Genomic DNA, 23,929 nt, shown 5'->3' with positions numbered 1-23,929 from the left:
TTTGTGCCTGATATGAATAGTTCCTTATTATTAATATTAAATACCATTTAGTATTAAAGAATTCCTAATATAACTTTTGTTTGTTTCCCAAGCTTTCCAGGGTTTTATTATTTGGTTATGCATTTGAAACAATTTGTAAAAGTAATCATCAGTCATTGATGTCAGAGGCATAGAAAAACAGCTATTTTTGTTTACCTAACCAGCCCAATTTAGGCTTTGTAGCATTTTAAACTAGGGAGAAATGTTACTCACTATAAGTTGGGCTTCAACCAGGAGAGCACTGCCATTAGCTACTGCCTCTTACAAGCTACGAATGCCTGTCTTAGAAGAGAGACACATAAGTTAGGAGCACAGACTCAAAAGGATCAAATGGAAAGCTCAGAGAGTAAGTGGTACAATCTGTAAGTAAAGTTCCAGCACTCCTTCTTTGCTCATTCACAAATGGATGTTTCTGACTCATTCACCTTATCTGAATGGGGACTTCCTACTTTAATATATACAATCTTTGATGAGAAAGATGGTTCTTCCTAACCATTAAGCTTTCAGGGGAAAAAAAAATCTTCCTACAGAAATATACCTGCCATCTTTTTCTTTTTCTTTTCCCCACTGTGCCCAGAGGCCTTGATGAATATATGCAATACACACACACAATAGTATGAATGCTTTTTTAAATGTTTATTTATTTATTTGTTTTGAGAGAGAGAGAGACACACATACACACAGCATGAGCAGGGGAGGGTCAGAGAGAGAAGGAGAATCCCAAGCAGACCTCTTGCTGTCATTGCAGATAGCACTGATGCAGACTCTTCCCATGAACTGTGAGATCATGACCTGAGCTGAAATCAAGAGTTGTATGCTCAATTAACTGAGCCACCCAGGCACCCTTATATTTGTTTTCTGTTGATGTGTAACAAATTACTACAAACTTAGCACTTTAAACAGTACATATTTATCATCTCACAGTTTCTGTGGGACAGGATTTTGGACATGGATTAGTTTGCTTTTCTTCTCTGGCTCTCATTGGACTTCACTTCAGATGTCAGCAGGGCTGGGTTCTCATCTGGAAGGTCGTCTTGGGATGAATCTACTTCCAAGCTCATTCAAGCTTAGACAGAATTCATTTTGTTGTGGCTATATGACCAAGGCCTGTAGGTCCTGTAGGCTCTCTCAACTTCTTCCTACCTGGGCCTCTCCATAAATGGCTCACACTGTCACAGTTTGCTTCAGTTAGGCAGACAGAAGAGTGAGAGTGGAACATTTTGGAATTCTCTAGGCTCTGGTGTTAAAAAAAAATGAGAGCTGATCTTTTGCTAACAGGCCACATCAAGGAGCAAGAGCTTTATTTGGGGTTTTGCTGCAGCCAGTCTAAAACCAGGAATTGTAAAGATTCCTGTGCAGTACATTTCTCTGCACCAGTCGCCTATGTATTCTGGAACTCACAGAAGAATTGGCATAATTAATCATACATCAATTTCAGTTCATGGGCTTATATCTATTAATCCTTTACTTCCTAAACTTCCTGGTATTTCCAACTTCTGACATCTGTAAAGATACATACCAGCCCTCTTCTCTATTCTTCTACTACTTAACTTCCATCCTCACCCCCCAGGTAATTTCATTCATTTCTGTGACCTCAGAGCCAACCTATTATGCCAGTGATTCCTAAAACCATCTATGTAAAGCCCAGACTTCTCTTTCCATATGAAGTCCTACATCAAAATTGACCTCCAACATTTTACTAAGATGTACTGCAGGTAGCTGAATCTAAATAGTCCAAAACTTAATTCATCACATTCTTTCCCCTCTCTCACTCACACCTCCCAGTTCTGATCCTCTTCCTCTCATTAAAAAACCATAGCATCCACTCAGTGGCTCACTTCACCAGCATGGGACTCCTTTGCTCTTTTCTCTTCCTTACCGTTTTCAAATTAACAAATACTGTCATTTCAACCTGAGCTTCATTTAAAATGTTAATGATGAATGTTGCATATTTTCAGCACAGATATATAAAGTATAATCATAAAATTAAACCCATAAACCCATCACTCAAATTAAATAATAAAGTCACTGTTAGTTTGTGTTGAATTTCACTTTGTGTTTGTCTGTAGAGCATCCTAGTTCTCCCCCAGAGTTAGTTACTATTCTAAAGGCTGTGTTCATCATTGTCTTCTTCTGTGTATCCCCCAACAACATGTTTAACAATGCCTGGTTTTGAATTCTATAAAAATGGTCTTCTAATGTATGCTTTCAACAACTTGCTTTTTTCACTTAACACTATGACTTGAGATTTGTCCATCTTATCGCGTGTAGAAGTAGTTAACTTCAAATTTGTGAAGTATAACAGTATAACATTTTATAAATATATAACAGCTTAATAGTGGTCATTTGTGTTTTAATTTGTCCTTTATTATAATGCTCCTATGAAATTGTACATACTCTCCATTCACATGACATGAACAAGTGTCTTAATTTATGGATTGTAGTACATGCATATTTCCAACTTTACAAGTTAATGCTAAGTTATTTTCCAGGGTATAGATTAAAATTTTAAACTCCTGCTTGCAGTGTTTAGAGTTCTTATTGTACATATCCTGGCCAACATTTGCTTTTTTAAGACATTTATTTTTATTAATATAGTAGGTGTGCTGTGGTTTAATTTTAATTTCTCTGAAATTTAGTGTAGGTGGATATATTTTTATTTATTGTTGGCAATTTGTTTTCTGTGAAATAAATGTGTCCATATTTTTGTCCATTTTTCTTTCTTTTTTTAAGTTTATTTATTTTGAGTGAGAGAGAGCGAGCAAGCGGGGGAGGGCCAGAGAGAGAGGGAGAGAGAATCCCAAGCATCCGATGTAAGGCTCAATCTCATAAACTGTGAGATCATGACCAGAGCCAAAATCAAGAGTAGGACACTTAACCGACTGAACTACCCAGGTGTCTCTGTCCATTTTGCCATTAGGTTGTTTGCCATTTCTTAGCGAATGTTATAGTGAAGTCCCATATATATGTGGATTAACATTATTTTCGAGTTATGAATGTGCAAATCTTATTCCACCAAATAGTGGCTCTTTCTTACATATTTGTAATCAACAGAAGAGTTCTTTCTTTTGATCAGTTGTTAATTTTAATGTAAATTAGGTAGTCCTTTTTTTTTTTAATTTTTTTTTCAACGTTTATTTATTTTTGGGACAGAGAGAGACAGAGCATGAATGGGCGAGGGGCAGAGAGAGAGGGAGACACAGAATCAGAAACAGGCTCCAGGCTCTGAGCCATCAGCCCAGAGCCTGACGCGGGGCTCCAACTCACGGACCGCGAGATCGTGACCTGGCTGAAGTCGGACGCTTAACCGACTGCGCCACCAGGCGCCCCAGTCCTTTTTTTTTTTTATATTAAGTGATTTTGTGTCTCATTTAAGAAATTAATTTACACCCCCAAAATCAGAGATATCCTATAATTTGTTGTAAAATTTTAAAATATTTCTTCAACGTTTAAGATTTTAACCCATCTGGGATTGAATTTTGTGTATGGTGTGATGTAAGAGGCAATTTTTTTTTTTACAATTAGAAACTGATTATTCAGTTATCATTGATTGCACAATATGTCAGTTTCCCCATTTTGAGTCATGTTTTTATAATACATTGGTGGGTCTACTCCTTGGCTGTCTTTTGCTGGTATATTTTCTAAGCTTGTGCCAAAATCATACCGTGAAATCTGTGGCTTTAGTGTAAGTCTGGATATCCAAATAGAGCAAGTCCACCATTCTTGCTTTGCTTCAAGAATGTCCTTTTTTTCCTGTTTCCTGTATGTATGCATATGTAAATGTATGTGTGTATATATAGATATTTTTTAATTGTCATACCCTATCAAAAATCATGTTGAGTTTTCATTAAATTTGTGTTGTAAGTATAAATATGTTTGTGTAGAATGGACAATTTCACATTATTGCATCTCCATACTGAACATGGAATACTTATATATAATAAGTTGCTAAACTCTTTAATTCTAATAATTGGCCTTTTGAGCTTTTCATGTGGATAATCATGTCATTTGCTATTTATGACAGTTTTGTTTCTTCCTTTCTAATACGTAACACTTATTTATTTTTCTTGCTTTACAGACAGCTTCAGGACATCTAAGATAAGGTAAGAGGAAGTAGTGATAATTTACCTCTATCTTATCTTCTTTCTTACAGTTTAACTTACAGCTTTGTTAATACAGTCAATTTATATTTCATTAATTTCTGATACTTCCTTTTTGTACTTTTCAGTTTTTTAAGCATTTTCTAACTTCTTAAGTTGAATAAGTAATTAATTTTCAAAGTTTTAAATTCTGAGATCAATATAAAAGGCTATAGATTTCCTTTTGACAGTTTTTTTGGTTGCATCCCATAAGATTTGCAATATTAGTAATAATACTAATTAGGTCTAAATATTTTCTAATTTCTGTTAAAAAATTTGCTTTGACCCATGAGTTGTTTATGCAATGTATGATTTAAAAATGTTTAACATATTTTTGGGTTTGATTTACAAACGTACTAAATTTTAGCAATTTAGCCATGAAATAATTTAGAATTAACAGTTTTTATCAGTGTATATTGACTCTATATTCTTCAAGAATTTATGAAGCAACATGTTCAATGTATTCTTTAAATGGTAAGTTTATCACAGAAGTTGGGTACACAGTTCTTAACATTTGTTTTGCACATACGTGTTATTTGTTAAACAAAACCTAGTTTAATAGTGTTGTTAAAGGCTTTTATACCATTACTGATTATTTCATCTTGGTATAATAGTTGTAAACAGTGTTGAAATATCTCATTTTGATGTCAAATTTTCACTTCATGTATTTTGAAGCTATATTATTATTTAGAAGTTTAAAATTATTGCATCTTCCTGATGAATTGAAGAATTTATTATTATATTATTACCTTTTTCATTTCTAGCAATGGGGTTTTTGCCTTAAAAATCCATCTATGATAATAATATTGCACAGTATTTTTTCTAGATTATCCTTTTTCTTAAAGTAGCTCTTTATGAATCCAAGTTCCACGTGGAGGTTGGTGAGGGGTGGATATATAGAGCAAGGCTTTGTCTTTTGTCTCCCACATGTGTCAGCAATTAAAATCTAAGCTCTAAGTTACTCAAGATCAGTAGACACACCCGGGGCAGCCTTTAACCTTCACTGCTTACTAACTTCAATGGATTCATGTCCATACTTCATTTCTGATCCCAGAGCATTTGCATTTTCCTTTCCTACTGGAAAACTAGTTTAATAAATAGTAAAGAAAAATATATACATACACACACACACACACTGTATACCTACAGAAACACATATACAATTATTGACGTATGTTGATTAAGAGTTTTAGCCATCATCTGTCATACTGCCAGAAATGGATGTCCTGCATTTCAGTATCTTTTAAATACATTCAATTCTTACCATCTATGCAGCCACAAATCTCATTTAGGTCCCCACTTGTTTTTCTGCCTTTTTTCCCTTCCAATAATTTCTCCTACGGCCTGAGTATATTTTCTGAAACACACATACGTTGGTGTCACTCCCTCTTGTTCTTAGCATTAAGGACTGGATTATTTAGTATGGCCATACGCTCTTGATGACTTAAACTGCTTATATCTCCATATTCCTGCCTCACATGAATGGCCACCCAACTCCAAAATATCTGATTCTGCTACAGAAATTACTATCTGCCTTTGTGGAGCAATTTTTTGCTCTATAAACATTATCTTAGCTGATTCTTACAAAAATATTATTATCCCCATTTTACAGGGAGAAATAGAAATGGCAAGTGACTTAACCAAAGTTACTATTAATTGGAGGAATTGAGATTTCAACTTATATCTAGCTGAGTTCAAAGTTGCTTATACTAATTTCTGATCCTCCTATAGTTCCTTTTCTATTTTGGGGCCTTTGTTCCTCTTCCTGGAACACATCTTGTGCTTCCTTCACCATCATGCCTTTTTTAATCCTTCAGGTCTTCCTTGATCAAGTGCCCTTTTTAATGTGCCTTTTTATTCTGTCATAACATCTCAGTTTCTTTCCTCTTCTGCATTTCCCTTTAGACTCCAGGCTGTGTGACAGCAGAGACTAAATCTACCTTCTCCCATTGACATCTTTAGGACCTTGACATATATTTTCTAAAAAATTTCTCATATACTAGTTCCAAAAACTTTGATGTAAATTAAGAAAAGGGATTTTGTTTTGTGATAAATCAAAGCATGGGATTTTTTTTCCTCCTTTTTTTCTTTCTTTTTTTTTGATCACGTTAACTTTTAATGCAACCTTTTACTTTCTTTTGTTTAAAAATAACCATATTTTTATGTAGTTATTAGTAATCTGTCCTCAGACATTCTGCCAAAGTGGTAAAGCATTATAATCAAATATAGCAATTAAAATATTTCTTTTTTTTTTAAATTCAGGAGAACCATTCACTAGTTCCCAGGTCAAAGAAAATACCATTTTTATTTACTGTTTTTAGTGTAAAGCTGCTTCCCCTGCTTGAGATTTTATAAATATAAAAGTGGAAGCTACATATTAAGAGCCCAAATGATATATAAGCCCATACAGTGGTTGTTTAATTGCATGTTGGACAATATTTTCAATATTTGTAATATTTTAAGAGAATGAATTTCATAAAATGAAATTCTAAGCATTATATTCTATTTCTGTTACACTGTTGCTTGACTAACAATTCAGATAAATGTGCTTAGTACATTCTTGCCACTTTTATGAGAAAAACATGTATTTTCATCAGAAAAAAGTAAAAATATTTGTGAGTCTCCTTTAGGCATTAATACTTCATTTGCCTTTTATTTTTGAAATTTTTGTCAGACTAAACATTTCTTTCCATATGAAATATGTAATACTAGATGGAATTTACCTTTAGAATTCAAGAAATTTTTTAAGTAGAGCCAGTTAAACTGGTATGACCAATTGGTAAATTTATTTTTTATTTTCATTGTTTTTCTTCTTAGTGAAGTTAAGGATATATATTTTTTCAGACCCACCAATTCACTTCTAATTATATAGCATAGAAAAGGCATGATTAGCTATATTAGGATATCTATGCACAAATGCTATAGCATCTTTATTTATAATAGCCAAAACTGTAAATACTCAAAATGTGCATCATCAATAGAATAGAAAAATAAAAGTATATTCATACATTGGATTATTAACAGCAATTAAAATGAATGAAAGATATACTTAACAACAAAGAAATCTTAAAAGCCTAACACTGAATGAAAGAAGTCACACCCAATAAATATATATTTATGGTTCCATTTATATAAAGTTCACAACAGGCAAAACTGAATTAAATTATTTAGTGATACATTTTTAGGTGGTAAAACTATAAAAAAAAAAGGCAAAGAAAGTGTTACCATGAACACCCAGACAGAGTGGGAGGGAAGGTGTTGTAATTGGGTAGGCTGTTGGCAAACTTCTATTTTGTAACCTGGTGGTGCTTACAGAGTAGTTTGTTATAATTAGTTAGTTTAATAATTAGTTTATTATAATTCATTAAATTATGCACTTCAGTTTTCTATACTATCCTTTATATTTGCACATTTCACAATAAAGTTTGGATGAGACTGAAGTAAATTTTAATTTCTTTTTGCTCTAAGTCTACCGCATTACTTAAAGTTGAACTGAACTGAGCAATTTCTGTCAACATTTAGTCCATGCTTCCTGCTCAGGGAGGAAATTACTTTATTGAGGAATAAAAAGATAAAGTTTGTTTTGGCTAAAGGAGAGCCTGCTTTCTTTATTAGCCGATGTATAGAATACTAGTTTTCCATTGATGTGAGAGGCTGGGTTGAGATAGTAAAAAAAAAAAAAAAAAAAAAAAAAAAGTTTCCCTATGGATAGTGGTCAGTTTTGCAAACGAAGGCTGTAGAATAGAGGTTTGTTTTTATACAAAGTTAATTTGGCTAGTCATTTTAATGCCTGATATTCCTTTATTACTGTCGTGTTCTAAGGAAATCTGTAATTCTATCAGACATAAATAGGAACAACTTTGACATCCTTATTTTACCAGCCATTCAGTGTATGGAATAAATTAGAGAAGAGTCATAACAGTGTGAGAATGATTTGGTGACAATCCTGTACTGCTTCTTACTTTTCTGCAAGATAGAAAAACAAACCTATTAATTTATTAAGTAAATTGATCAACTATTTTGTGGTTCACCGTGCTTAGAGCTAAGAATATAAACATAAAACTGAAATGCTTTCTGTCTTTAACTTGCTTAAAATACTTATTTCTTATCACTTGGGCTTTTGAAATTTAGTATTTTAGCTGTTGTGCTTTCGACTGTTGCAATTTAAAGAAGTATATTGTTGGCTCCCTTTAATTTTAATTGTTTCCTATACCTACCTGAATTATAACTTTCATACTCAATAGTAAATATCTTAAGTGACTGGGTCACTTTGTTTACCTTAGCCTGAATGGGAAAATTGTGTTCTGAAAGTAAAAAAAAAAGTTCATGGTTTTTGAGAAATATTTATGAAATTTGGGTGGAAGTAGGAGGGAAGAAGATGGTACATTCAGTTTTGGACATGTACTTTCAGATAGTTGTGGGACATTCAAGCAAAGAAGACGAGTAGTTAGTTAAAAAAATAGTATTGACTGAAGCTCATTAGAAAGACAGTAGTTGAAGATTTATCCCTTGGATTAGATTCTTCCACGTGGAGGTGGTAAGTGAAGCTACAAGCAAATAGATAGCAGTTGGACCTACACATTATATCCCTCAGTAGAAGGTATAGAATGATAAGAGCCAAGGGCATAAGAGATAGCCCTGCAGACCTTAATATGTAGGGAAATGGCAGTGAGAGAGGAGTCTACAAAGACAATGACAGAATGTTGTATTGTTGAACCAAGAAAATTGTTTTCAAAGAGAAGAATTAGAAATATCAAGTTTTACAAGTAAAATAAGGTAAGAGTAGATTTAGAAATGAGACATTCATTCATGACTTTAACAAGAACAGTTCCAGGAAATTCTTTGGGGTGGTTTCCAGACTGCAGTGGATTGAGGAATGCTTAGAAAGTCAGGGAAGAGTAAAACAGTGACTCTAAGCCACTTTTTCAAAAAGTTTGCCTGTAGAAGGAAGAGATAGGAAAGAATTTAAACGGTGACTTGAGGATGAGGGTGTGGCTTATTTTTAAAATTGGAAAGTTGATAATATTGAAACAATATTATTTGAGAAAGATCCAGTTAAAAATATAAGAATCTGAAATAGAGAAGAAAGACAGGATTTTCAAGGTACTATGACCCTTGAAAACCCAAGATGGGTGAGCACAGGGGAGGGAGGGAGAATCCAGAGCACTGATGAAAGGATTGGCCTCATGCACAACGAGTAACACTCTACACTTGGCATGAAAGAGTTAGAAGCAGTGGGTGCTCATGTTACATTTATTTGTACTACTTGGATTATGGCTTCTGTTTTCCTTGTGAAGAGATAGGAAGATGAAGATGAAAAGGTAGCCAACATAAAGGAGAATAGAGACAATAATTGTTTCTTGAAAAATGGGAAAGAGAGCTAGGGCACAAGGAAGAATTGATCCAGTCTTGTGGTTTTTTCTGCGAAGGTTATGATACGGAAGGAACATGTGGGAAGGAATTTGAGGTGAAAAAAGAGATGGAAGTGAGGACCAGGGAGTCAAAGTCAGTCAGAAATTAGATAGATCAGGGCTAATGGAGATGCACAATTTTCAGAACTAACAGATTAAAGGTCTTGATCAGTTTGGATAATGGGGATGACTGAATGAAACCTAGAAGGCTAAGAAACTGTCACTAGAGAGAGAAATTTAAAACTTTAGAGATGTAGTAGTTCTAGGGACAACAAGTTTCAAGTTTGTACACAGCAACTGATAGTCAAAAATGGAAAATGAACAATTCTACCTTATTTGCCTGTGCATCCCTTAATCTGCCATATTGGTTTTACACATCTTTATCTCCAAGTATTTGTTGGTGTCTTTTGCCTTCACCTACAATATCCAATTATTTCCTTATCTTGCTATTCAAAATCTGTCCAAACTTCACGAGTCAAGGGCAACAACATTCAAGCCTTTTCTCATTACCTCAGCCCACTGGGATTACTTGGTATTATGAATGTGTGATGTTCAATGTGTTTCCCTGGGCAGCCTAAATGAGTTATCAGGATGTGCTCCAAAAGGTGCATTTCCCACTATCCCTGTTGTTCAGACCAGTATACCTTTGTTCATGCCTGTGCCTGTCTGAGAAGCCTGTCACCTTTTCCTCTCTGTCTAGCTTCATCAGCTTTCTGAGTTAGGTACCTTCTCTGTTCTCATCATTCCACATGCAAACATCTATTTCAGCACTTACTACATTATACTCACATTAAATTTTTATATCTGATTCTTGATAAGCCTGCACACTTCCTCAAACTGGTTTTCAATTTTATTTATTCCAGTGCCAAATACTATGCCTGATACAACACAGATGTTCCATATATGTTTATGGAGGTAAACTGAAGTAAAGCCTTATTCAGTCACTTAGTGGCTATGTGACCCAGATAACTTACATCCATTTTCCCAGCCCCTGTATTCTCTGGAAAGTCAGAGGACATCTCCCAGGATTCAGGAGTTAGGTGAGATACCTAATGGAAAGGAAGCTTCCAGTCTACTATCTAGCAGATAGAAGACTGCAGTGAAGTTTTTCAACTGAATTTTAGTCTACTTTGTGCCACCCGGTGTTTTTTTAACAGATATTTAATATATTTTTTGCTATTTGAAATTTTTGTAAGAATGTCTTAACTCATCAACTAGTTAGTTTCTCAAGGATAGAGACCATGCAGTAAATAAATCATATATTTTACCTTATGTATTACAAATATGAATACTTATAAACAATGAATATTAAACATTACCAAGCAAATGAACCACTTTCACAGATTCTGTTTGATGTCCTAGCTCTGATACAAATGAGGCAGGACGATTAGTGTTTTTCCTTTAAAGACAGACAGAGTTACATATCAATATAATTGTATTCAATGACACAATGAAACCATAACTAACCACTAACTGAATGGGGATTGAAAGCATGAATTGAAATTTGTATACCATAAGCAGAATGCTTTTTTCATTCAATGACTACAGGCCAAACTGCATATAGTCTAGTCTGTATCATTTGTGGTTCAGTAAAATTCTAATCTGGGCTACTCACCGCATAACCAGACAAGAACAGCCATAAGAATTGAATGACAGAAGATATGCGGATGCTTATATAACACCTGAATCATTAAATCTCTTTTCTTCATGTTCATGGGAGTGTTCTGGCATTATACAGACATAGCATTCAGCTGAACATTATGTTGAAAATGAAAATAAACAAAAGCCCTGATATAGATGACATACATCAAACGATGCTGTATATCATTTTCATTAAAAAACTGTGTTCTCAAATCTTTAATGATTTCTTAGTGAAGATAACAAAGCCTGTTTCATAACTGTATAGTAGATTTATAAATATCTTATTATGCTGAAAAAAACTGAAGCAAGTAAAGCATGTCACAGAATAACTTAACAGCCAATGTATAGAAATACACTTGTTCCTCACTTCTAGCCATTCGGAAAGAAGGCAGGTGCTACCTTAACCCATTAAGTCCATCCCTTTATTCTGGCAATTTAATACAGTACTGATCGGGAAGTTTTGAATAATATGCATGTCACAACCTCAGAGTGGAGAGCTGATTTGACTTGTCTATTTGTTTGTACATATTTTGAATTTTTTAAAATGACACAATACAACTTGAAAAAGAAACATTTGATTGCAGGAGTTCATATGTACTCTTTAGATGTTTTCATAAACCTTCTTCATCTATATTTTCGGCAATTTTTCTTGGACGTCTAACAAATACTGAAATCAGTTTGCCTCTCCACTTACCCTTTCATAATGTTCGTGACACAAGCCTGTGTAATTTGACACCTTGGAACTTTAAACAGACTCAGAATCTTTTGGACCTTCTAGCCATCATCAATTCACATAGTGTGCAGTAAATCCAGCTCAAAATAAACAACACAGATGGAATCGAAGCTTATAGTACAATGTCAGCAGTATCCACAGATTGACAGAGCTAGTTAGGCTGCCAGATGCACAGAATGTTGTTCTATCTACTTGTTCTTTATAACTGGACTTGATGGAGTACATCAGTGTCAAACTCCTTGCTGGTTTCCACACGCACACGCACAGAAACGCACCCGCATAAACACGCACATTCCTGCGCTCTATATCAACGGCGCCATCTGCTCTCAGCTTTACATGTGGTAGCTAACTAACTATCCTACTGTGCCTGGGTCTCACCGACTGCTTTCCCTGGAAACAAATGACAACAGTTTTTATCTTGTGCCCTCCTTGGCATTATAAAATAAGGCTCTTAACATTTCCATACGCATATATTTTACATGCATTTTTTAAAATTCTGTTCTCCGTTTTATTTACTGAGTCCCTAGAGAATGGCAATCTCTTTTTATATCTCCCCCAAATTGAGATTTTCCTATGGAACTTCGCATACAAGATTGTTTCTTCTAAGATTTACATAAAAGCAATGTATGTAAAAGCCATGGGCCCTTGGATCATTTTGTTCTTTCCACACTATTTTGTAGGGTGCCACATACTACTTATAAAATGGGGGCGTTAAAATGTGGGGGTTCAAAAGAGAAAAGACATTCATTTCTTTCTATTATTCTTCTATAAAATTACACTGGCAATAATGACCATGCCGGGAATGCTAAGATGAGAGAGTTGTACAAACATGAAACATTTTCATACACAAGTATCTTGCCTGCAGCAGAAAGCTCATGTGTTATTCTGTTACCAAATGTAGAGTTTCTGCCGTGACCTCTTTGCCATCTCATGTGAAATCTAGATGTGCAGTAAGATATAAAAAGAGATAATCACTTTTTTTTCTGACAAAATTCAATTGTAATGTCTTTTCAAAACAATATATCCATATTAACTGGGAGTATGAAATGTCCTAAGAGGGATGTATGGAATGAAATAACAGGAAGATGACCCAGGTTTTGGCCGCACCAAATATCTTTTCCTGACCCATTTCTACGTCTGACACCTGTCTTTATGACAATCTTTCCAGAACATCTACGGAAATTATACTTACCTTCTGGTAACTAGGTAACATAATCTCCTGGAGGCTAGCTAATTGCAGCCCACGATAACCTCACATACAGTAACTGTTAAATTTTTCATTTCTTTCAAATTATTATGGATCAGTGGAGAGGGTATTGATTTGATTCATTAACGGATTCCCAGTATGTTCCAAGGTTAATGATTACATGTATCTCAATTACATCCTTAACAGGTTATACTGTATGATTTGTTTTAACTGCTTTGTACATTGTGTATCTTCCTCAGCTGAAAGGCTTCTTAGCACTTCATGATTTAACAAATCTTTCTCCTCCACTTCCTAAAACAATGAACTTGCTTTGAAGGAACATGTCAAAGCAGGGCAAAAATAAATGATAGAAGCTTTTTGCAGAATTCTCTAAGAACCATAGCATACCAGTTTATCTTAGTCAGGTAAATAGTTTGCAATTCATTCATGTTTAAGATACTTGTAAGTAGTATGGAACAGAGGGTCCAAGCCTTTCTCTTGTAGCTTCTCTTATGTAGGAGGCACTTTTCTTTAACTTTCATCTCTGGAATATACCCATAATGCAATTTATCTTGAAGAGGTAAAAGCAAAATACCCATTGTTAAATCACCTATAATCCTTTCAGCAGAATCCAGACACATTTTAACAGCTTTGAAGAAGCAAAAATCATTTTAAAATTTAGAATATTCATGTGATCCTCTTTAGAGTGACAGTAAGTCACATGACTTGTAGGTATGCTTTCCACCCTGGCTATGGATAATCAGGCAGGACAGAGGGACCCACTGTAGGGAATCCAGGGCAGAGAACACATCTCTCGATCAGAGGACAACAGTGATTTTTACCAGAGGGAAGACAAGGATTTATTCTAGTCCTCCTATTTCCTTTTTATCCCTTTGCTACTGCCTGCAACCCTCCTTGCCTCTGTATATTTAAGCCAAGCACACTTCTATGTTGCAAATTAGAATTTTTGAATCTAAGGACAGTCTAATCTTGCTCACTTTTGAGGAGAAAGCACTGTTTCTTACACATAGTACTGTAGAGTCCATGGTGGGAATTACATTTTAAAGAATCTTAGTACTTTTACTTTCCACTTGTATTCTGCAAAAGCAAAGCACCAGACTCCCCTCCTTTCTGGAACCCCCAAGATTCTGACAGAGTTTGGGGACTCAGAAGCCAAATGGGAATCATCAGGAGGAGAGACTTCAGTTACACAATCCATTAAATAAAACAATAGAGCCTGCAGCTGAGCTATTAAAAAGAGTAGAGCAATTTTTATTTCAATGGCTACATTTTATTTCCTCTTCTGAGTGACTGTTAACAAAGGGCCGCTGAAAGGACTGGATAAAAAGCAGGCGTCAGATGCAGGATCCATGAGTTAAACAACATTATTAGATACAATTTCATAAAATCTAGTTGCTTTTTTGCTACTAGAAATCATGTCCTTTTGTCAACTTGTGGTCACATCAGCACTTCTCTGATATAATTTGCTCCAGCTGCAGAGCATAGCTGGCCTGCAAATCAAGAACCAGAATGAGGACAGGCAGGAATAACTCAATGGCTTGGATAATGTGCAAATCACTACACTTCTCGCTATTAGTCTACTTTTTTTTCAGAATATTTGGAAGAGGAAAAATTTATCTTTAGCAAAGCAGCCAATCAGCCACCCTCTTAAGAACTGGTTTGTCTGGTTATCTTCTGAAGCCTAACCCTCTTTGCAGTGATGCTCTGTAATCATGATATTATGAATTAAAAAAAAAAAACACTAAACTTTCTTTGTTTACCATAAACTGGCAGTCTGAACACCTAAAGTCAAATAGCTCCTGGTTTTGTTCATCTCCCCTAAAAAATATTCCTTAGATTTAAAAAAAACTCCTGGGTACTTCTGTTCATCATTTTTGCATTTTAAGTGCTTCTATCTGGCCTGGATATACAGGTTTACAAAATAATACACGTAATTCCAATATCAGCAAACTGCTATATACGCCTCAATTCCAGACACAAAAAGGTCCAGTTAAAAATGAAGTAAAATACTACTTACTGATTAAAGCCTGAGTAAAAATGGTAGAGGTTTAACAATCATTCAGCATTGAACTTCATACAGATCTCTACTTGGTTAGAAACTCTATTGACTTTCATTGAAATCAGTTAGAATTGGATCCCAACCATTTCACATTCAGCTATAATTGAATACTCAACAATCACTCACGTACGAAAGAAAAACAGTTTCTAAATAAAAGCAAAGTCCAAGTAATCTTGCATATCCGAGGAAATGATTATATGTGGTGAGCAAGTAAGAATGAACAAAAGCATATACAGCTGGAACAGCTGAATCAGTGTCCTTAATAACAAGAGCAGCTTATCAAGTGTGCAAAGGCAGCACTAGCCAGTTGTTCACCAGTGCAAGTGAGCTGATATTCTCTTTGCATGGCATGGCAACCTTCCCGGGCCAGGTGCAATCCTAACTGCATACCCATTATGTAACCTGTCACCTTCTAAAATTCATTGCTGTAGCAAGAACCCACATCCAAAGGTATGGTTGGAATATCCACTTTTCTTTGTAAACTGACCTGGGAAATTTTATGACTACTGAACATGCTTTTAGATGCCATAGTTCTAGAAAGAATAAAGAGAAGTAATGTGGCACCTATGGCACCGACTCTGTCTTCCTTTTGGCAAAATTACACAGTGAGAGGAGGATCAGTTCCATGCCTTTTATCACATTGCAGAGGCAAATTTGTCAAAACCCAGAGCTCTGTTTACTCTTAGATTAGAATGGAAACAGTAATATTCTCTGAAATATGTGTGGGTGATCTCCTCCCATCCTAAAAGTTTTAGAAGTCTGCTCCACCTAGATGCAGGTCAGTGAAGTTCATAGGCTGTAGCCTATAGAAGCAAATATTAATTTCTGATTGGAGTCTGTGAAAGCTGATCCTTCGCATTTTTCGGAGGTATGATACGCACACTTTTATTGTTGCTCACTTCTGGGAGAGTGGCAAAATTATGGTTTATTTAAAATGGAATCCTATTTTGGGGTGCCTGGGTGGCTCAGTCGGTTAAGCGTCCGACTTCGTCTCGGGTCGTGATCTCGCAGTCCGTGAGTTCGAGCCCCGCGTCAGGCTCTGTGCTGACAGCTCGGAGCCTGGAGCCTGTTTCGGATTCTGTGTCTCCTTCTCTCTCTGCCCCTCCCCAACTTATGCTCTGTCTCTCTCTGTCTCAAAAATAAATAAAGGTTAAAAAAATTTAAATGGAATCCTGTTTTATTATGATATTGACTAGCAAACATGCACTGCTTAATTATTACACCCAGTGATTCTATTCAAATAAAAGAAACAAAGGGAATGACTTTTTACCCCTTTGGGAAAATAAAAACACCTGTTGATGAAGAAAAATGTTTTTCAAAATGAATTTTGGCATCTCTAATCACATTCTTTGAATTCTGGCCTTACCTGGCATCCTTATAGGTGGGGCTGGGTACCAAAGACAGGGCAAAGGAGAGGAGCCTGACATCTGTGAGGTGACTCTTTAAGGAGGATCAGTTCTTTTATGGTTCTATGTTTATTCCTAGCCCAAAACAAGCCCTTATTTTATCGTCAATCAGAAACTAGTTGCAGTAGTGAGCAAAATGTGCAGAGAACTTATATAATGACACTATATACAGACATGCTAAAGGCCATCAAATTGCTGCTGCTCTGTCAGATCTTAGATGCTCATCTGGTATCCTGCATTCATGTCTAGACAGGGAAGAGCAACAAAAAATAAACAATAGAAAAGTGCTTCTAGCTTTTTCTTTTATTTTTCAAAAAGGAAAGCATAATTTACTCTGCCCACATTAAAGCTAGAAGCTGTTCTTTCTAAAACTTGCCTTCCTATGTCCTCTGTATTGCTTGTTCTGTAGCAGTCACAAATCAAACAGGAATATATGTAGCAGTGAAAGTCTACTGTAATAATCTAATAATCCGCTTAACAATACGGTTTCAAAAGTCCTCTACATGGAAGCTGCATCATCCCACAAAGGTACAAAGAATATTTGTGATCACTGAATATACTGTTATTCAGGTCTGCTTCATGAGGTGCTAACCAGCATGGGCATGATAAGGTATTTCCATCCCATCAGATTTAAAGAATCATAGTTCAAATATTGATATCCAACACCTTACCAGCTGTGTGGTATTTGGCCAGTTGCTTTTGCTGGCAGTTACCCTCCCTTATAAAAGATAAAGATTTCTACAAAAAAACAAAATCTCTGCATAAATTTTAATTTTATTGTACTTTCTTCCCAGTCCCTGTATGCTACATTCTGATTATGTCTATGGGCACCAGATGATGACGGGTGGGGGAAGACCACATATTCTGAGGGTGACAGTTAATCTTATGTATCACAAAATTGTTGAGGCAAGTTTAATTGCAGAAGTAAATCTAAATGGACAAAAACCAAAGAATTTTTTTAAAAAAGGAAGAAGAAGGAAAAAGAAAAAAAGAACAAACCAGGGAGAGAGAAGGGAAAACATAAAACCTTGGAACAATTTCTGTTGCTTTATCTAATGTTTTGTCTGCTTTAAACAGATTAGTGAGTCACTGTCTTTTCGTTTTGTTTTATAGGAAATTCTGTTGACTTAAAACACTACTGCCAACATAGACAGCGATACCACAAGTATAGTTTTATGACAGAAATATTTAAAGCAAAAAAAAAATTATTTCAGAGTCATTCATGTTATTGTGGATGCCTGAATTTTCGCAAAACATTCCCAAGGACTCAGTGAGGGTCCAGAGGCCAGTTGTTTCTCCATGAGTTTCAGATAGCCCCAGGCAGCCCTATTGTGAGATGTGGCGTATGCAGGCTTGATTTAGAAAGTTGGCTAATGAAACCACTGATTGTGATCACTTTCAAATATTTCTTACCTGAGTTTTCTTCATAAAATGTGTACTTGTAAAGTTATAGAAAATTCACACACGATTTATGAGTACTATGTTGTGCTGTCATTTCATCAACCATGAGTTTAACAATCCTATATAATGTCGTACTTGTTTTGTTGTTGTTGTTGTTGTTGTTCATGGTATTTGTTTTCAAGTTTGGATGTAAACCTCGTAAAATGGGGAATAGCTAAATTAATATTTAACTTATTTGGGATACTGTATATGTTCTATGAAGCAAGTATTTATGGAAAACTCTTGTTTCCCTGCTGGATTGTAAGGCTGACTAAATCACAGATTGTGTCCTGCTTAGATATGCATGTCCTGGTGAACAGCAGAGTTCCTTGCACATAGCAGAATGAGTGAACATTTGCAGAGTTAAAGCGAAATCCAATTGAATTATAATGGTAGTAAGACAGCAGTCATTTGACAATTTTCTAACAGATACAGCTGATAAGTGGACAGTTTCTAGCATCAAATGGATTAAAGAAAGATGAGCTTATAGCTTTGTTAAAAGATTCAAAAAATTTTTTTTCATCTTGGATTTCAAATACTGATCATGGCTTTTCTGTTAACAGTAAAAATTGTCCCCTACTGGGTGTCAGCCCCATCCTAAGCATGTTGGTAAATGTTTTAGACACATAAGCTTACTACTTGTTACACTAACCCCTTGACATAGTCATTTTTGGTCCCATTTTTTTCAGTGAGGAATCTAAAATTCTCAGAGATATTCAATGACTGTTCATAGTGTGTGGCAGACTGAAAAATGGCCCCTCAGAAGTTACATGATATAATATCTGGAATCTGCGAATGTTACCTTATATTGCAAAAGAAAAGAACCTTTGCAGGGGTGCTTGGGTGGCTCAGTCAGTTGAGTGTCCAACTTCAGCTCAGGTCATGATCTCATGGTTTATGGGTTCAAGCCCCGCGTCGGGCTCTGTGCTGACACCTCAGAGCCTACAGCCTGCTTCAGATTTTGTGTCTCCCTCTCTCTCTGCCCCTCCCCCGCTCACACTCTCTCTGTCAAAAATAAATAAACATTAAAAAAAAATTTTTAAAAGAAAAGAATCTTTGCAGATGTGATGTGATTAAGGATCTTGAAATGGGGAAATTATTCTGGATCATCCAGAAAATCCCCAAGTACAGTGACACATATTCTTACAAAAGGAAGGTAGGAGGAGATTTTACACACACGCGCGCACACACACACACACACACACACACACACACACAGGAGGTGGGTAACGGGGAGAAGGAAACAGAGGCAATGTGAAGACAGAGGCAGAGAGTGAAGTGATGCAACCACAAGCCAGGAAATTCCAATAGCCACCAGAATATGTAAGATGTAAGAGATGGATTCTCCTAGAAGCCCCCAGAGGGAGCACAGTCCTACTGTCATCTTGATTTTGGCCCTATGATTCTGATTTCAGACTTCAGGCCCCTGAACCTATGAGAAATAAAATTTCTGTTGCTTTTAAGTCACCACGTGTGTGGTACTTTGTTACTGCAGCCTTGGGGAAACAGCACTTTGGCAGTGATAATGTTAGAATTTGAACATAATGTATTACTAAACTACTGCATTACAAGTTATATCACAAATTTATGTGCTTAAAAAAATATTCATTTATTCTCTCACCGTTCTGTAGGTCACATGTACAAGGTGGGCTCAACTGCAATTTTTTGCTTAGGGTCTCATCAGGTTGAAATCAGCATGTTAGCCATACTGGAATCTTACCTAGAGGCTCAGAGAGGAATCACCTCAGTAGCTTTGGACCACCTGAAAAATCTCCCCATCTTGAGGTCACCCCATTAGTAGTCTTATTTATATCTGCAAAATCCCTTTTGTCATTTAACAGTATCGCCAGGGAATAACACTGGGGCAGAGGTCATCAGTGCCAACGTTGTCTTCATAATTCTGAAGCCTGTGCTCTTTTATGTGGCATGCCATACTACCTTCTAAAGCACTTTGGTCTTCAAGGTCTTTAGAAAAGACCCAGAACACCTCATTAATTAACATAATGTTGGTGTGAAGAACTTGTTCTTGGAGCCCAAATTCCTTTGCACCTGTTTTCATTTATATTAGTTATGGTAACTTGCAGCACTGGTTCATGTCTTAATCCATGAAGTCTTTCCCATTTCCTTACCTAAAAGTCCACACAAGCAATAGGGTGATTCTCTGATGAACAGCCAGGAGGAGAGATGTAGAAGTGGGAGACAGATCATAGGACACAGATGAGCATTTGCCCAGAAACCTACATAAGTAAGTTAGATATTGGTCCCCCCGGCTTGGTACCCTGGCTAGATCCCTCAATTCCCTTCAACCATGATGTGTGCTCTACCTCTCATAGATTTCATTCTAACATCTCTCAAAGGATTGCACTGGGTTACTGGAGCTACGTTCTCTTGTAGGTAGCTAGCTGGAAATGCCTGGGAGTTTATGTCTTTCTGGGGTGACTCATGGACTGTCTGGTAAAAAGATACAGAGCCTGGCCCTTTGCCTTGAGACATCACAAACTGACTTGGTATCTGTGCTCCACAGCTTTTTCTGGAATCTGGCTAAGCCTGGAACTGCAACTGATAGTGCCCCTTTTCTTGGTTCCTCTTCCTCCCTATTCTGAACTCTATTACCAGTTTCTCCTGGGAGCACTGCCCTAATAAATAACTTGCCCTTGAAATCTAGGCTCAGGTTTTTCCTTCTGGGATGACCTGACTTAGGATATGGAATACACTTTGGGTACTTTTTGGAGCCAGGAGCAGTAGGGGCTGGCCACTGTAAAACTCTCTACCTGTCAGGATTGGAAACTGTCCAGGCTGTTTTGTGTGGGTAGTGAATACAGCCTGGTTATTACCTGGAAGCCAGATTCTCTGCTGTCAAACAGATGTCTCTCCCGAGAACGAGAATGTGTGCTCGACACAGAGGCTATTTAGCCTCTCATAGCAAGTGTCTTCCCTTGAATACTAGAACCCAAAGCCTTTTCCAGCATCTCTGGAAAAAAACCTTTCTCCTTGACTAGCCACAATTTGAAACTCATTGCCTAAACTGCATATGGCTTTCTTCTGGCTCAGACTTGCTATTTCCCAGTGTGTATACATGTAGTGAATGATTAATTTTAAGTGCCTGTAGAAAGTACAATGGTGAGTACATAAATTCAAGGCTGAATGAGTTTGCTAAGAGTGTTTTAAACATTATTCTAGTTATTTCAAATCTGCAGTTGATTTGTGATATGAGTAAAGAATACAAAATGATGATTCACAGATGGATCCACTGAGTACTCTTAACTGCATATTCAGGTGCATGTGAATGATGCTACAAAGAGAATCAGGATTCAAGATGAGAGCTAGCGTAAAAGGAGAGAGCAGCATGTGAAAAATTGTGCCAGAGTTGCTCATTAGAAACTACCAAGAACTTGCAGTTGCCCAAGAATGGGGCAGGGCTCACCTGCTCTATTTGGTGAGGGTTCCAAGAGTTTCACCATGGTACCCTAATGCCTCTTAAATTCATTAATTCAGCAAGTATATAATGATAACTTAGTCTGGTCAACACAATGATTAATTAGAGAAAATATCACTCTTCAGGAATGAAATTATTCCATGGAAATGAGCTAATCACAAACAGCCTTAGAAGTTTTAGACCAGCTTCCTTGTGCTTAAGAATGACTATATGACAATAGTTCCCAGTCAGACAGGCTCTAGATATCTAAAACGTTTTAAAAGAGATATGATTAAGTTAGTTCCACTAGGGTAATCTCCCTAATTTAAGGTCAACTGATTAATAACCTTATGATTATGTAGTCAGACAGAAGGAGTTTCTTCTCAGCAGGGTCTAGTTAGGCCTTCTATGGAATAGGAAAAGTACACCACATTAGAGAGAGCAATCTGCATTATTCAGTTTACTGATTCAAATATTAATCTTATCCCAAAATACCTTCATGTACACATCCAAAATAATGTTTGATCAAATATCTGAGTAGGTGATGGGCCAACAAAGTTGACACATAAATGACCAAACTGTAATAATTTTTTTTTGAATCCGCTCTATTCTCTGTATTTTAATTGATTTATATAAACCATTTACATTGATTGTAGTTCTATATGTGGGTTCAGGTTACCATTTTATGTTTTTCTGTTTGTTCCTTGTGTTGTTGGGTTTTTTTAATCTACTCCTTTTCCCTTTCCTGTTCTTTGGACTGTTAGATCTCTCTTTTCTCTTCCCCCCTCCTGTAGTATTCCATTGTTATGTATCTATTGTTTTTGGACTACATATCTTTTATGAATTTTTTAGTAATTGTTCTAGAGGTTATAGTACACAGACTTAACTTTTAAAAGTCTACTTAGAATTAACTTTTTACTATTCCAAGTGGAATGTAGAAAACTTACCAATTTAGATGTCCCTTTACCTTTGTTTCTTTATGTTATGCATGGTTTCTATATTATATCTACATACATTAAAAACACCTTCAGAAAATATTATAATTTTTTTCTTTCAACTGTGAAAAATATTTAAAGAAATGAAGAGAAGTATATTCTATTTACTCAGATAACATTTCTATTTCTTGTCCTTTCTTCTAAATGTTTCAAATCTACTTCTGACAAAAATTCCCCTTATTTGTGAATAATTTCCTGTCAATTATTTTAGAGCAGGTCTTCAGACAATGAATTCTTCTAGTTTCCTACACCTTAGAATGTATTTACTTCACCTTTATTCTTGAAGGGTATTTTCACTGGATAAGAATGCTAAGTTGACATTTGTTTTTAGCATTTTTAAAATGTTGCATTTTTTTTCTGGCCACCATTGTTTTGGAGATATGTCCACAATCATTCAAATTACTGTTCTATTATATATAGCACATAATTTTTGTCCATCTGATTTCAAGAAATATTTCTTCAGTCTTCAGCAGTTTGATTATGATATGTTTGGACCTGAATTTCTCTATCTTTATCCTATTTAGGGTTTACTGAGTTTATTAAAACACATACACACATACACACACATACACATATACATATATATATACACACACATAAATATATATATGCTTGAGAAATATATATATATATATATATATACTTGAGAAATATATATATGTATGTATGTGTGTGTGTATATGTGTGTATATATATATATACACACACACACATACACACACATACATACATACATACATACATACATACTTGAGAAGTTTAAGCCATTATTTACTTGAATTTTCTTTTCTTACCAGATATTTTTCTTCTTCTGGGACCATAAATGGGACCATATACCATAAATGTTAAAACTTTGGGTATTGTTCCACAAGTCCCTGGGATTCTGTCCATTTATTTTCCGGTATATTTTCTCTTTACATTTTTAATGAATAATTTCTAATCTTCTGTCTTCCAGTTTACTGACTCATTCTTTTGTCATCCCTTTTCTGCCGTTGAACCCATCTAATGAGTTTTGTTATTTTTAATATTTTAATTTTTAGTTCCAAAATTCTATTTGGTTCTTCTTTTGATTTTCTATTGCTTTTCTGATAATTTTAACTTTATATTCATTTCTAGAGTGTTTGCTCTTATTTCTTGCATCATTATGAAATTTATGATAGCTGCTTAAAGTCCTTGTCAGATTATCTGGCTTCTGTATCATTTGGGTATTGGAGTCTCCTATTACAGTTAAAATTTTCCTGGTTCTTCCTATGGTGACACATTTTGAATTGTATTCTGAAAATTTAAATATTATGGTATGATAGTCTAGGTCTTGGTTAAATCCTTAGGAGTATGTTGACATTTGGTTTAGAAGACAATCAAGTAATTTGGATTCAGGCCACAAGTTCTAACTAGCCTTTTGAGGGTTGTGGTTTTAGTGTCAGTTCCATTTTCAAGGCCTTTG

At 35.7% G+C, this 23,929-nt stretch overlaps 1 long non-coding RNA gene across 1 annotated transcript in view; it reads left to right on the top strand.

The window, feature by feature from the left end:
- Positions 1-4,146, top strand: part of LOC122474999 — a 49,331-nt gene extending 45,185 nt beyond the window's left edge. Inside the window, exon 3 of the long non-coding RNA XR_006295074.1 lies at positions 4,118-4,146. This is a non-coding gene — a long non-coding RNA (uncharacterized LOC122474999). The remainder of the gene's footprint in view (positions 1-4,117) is intronic.
- The last annotated feature ends 19,783 nt before the right edge of the window (positions 4,147-23,929 follow it).

This window comes from Prionailurus bengalensis, chromosome A1 (assembly GCF_016509475.1).
Source record: "Prionailurus bengalensis isolate Pbe53 chromosome A1, Fcat_Pben_1.1_paternal_pri, whole genome shotgun sequence".
In the NCBI taxonomy this organism is placed as follows: Eukaryota; Metazoa; Chordata; class Mammalia; order Carnivora; family Felidae; genus Prionailurus; species Prionailurus bengalensis.
Note: the sequence above shows the minus strand (reverse complement) of the source record. Positions and strands in the feature narration are given on the sequence as shown.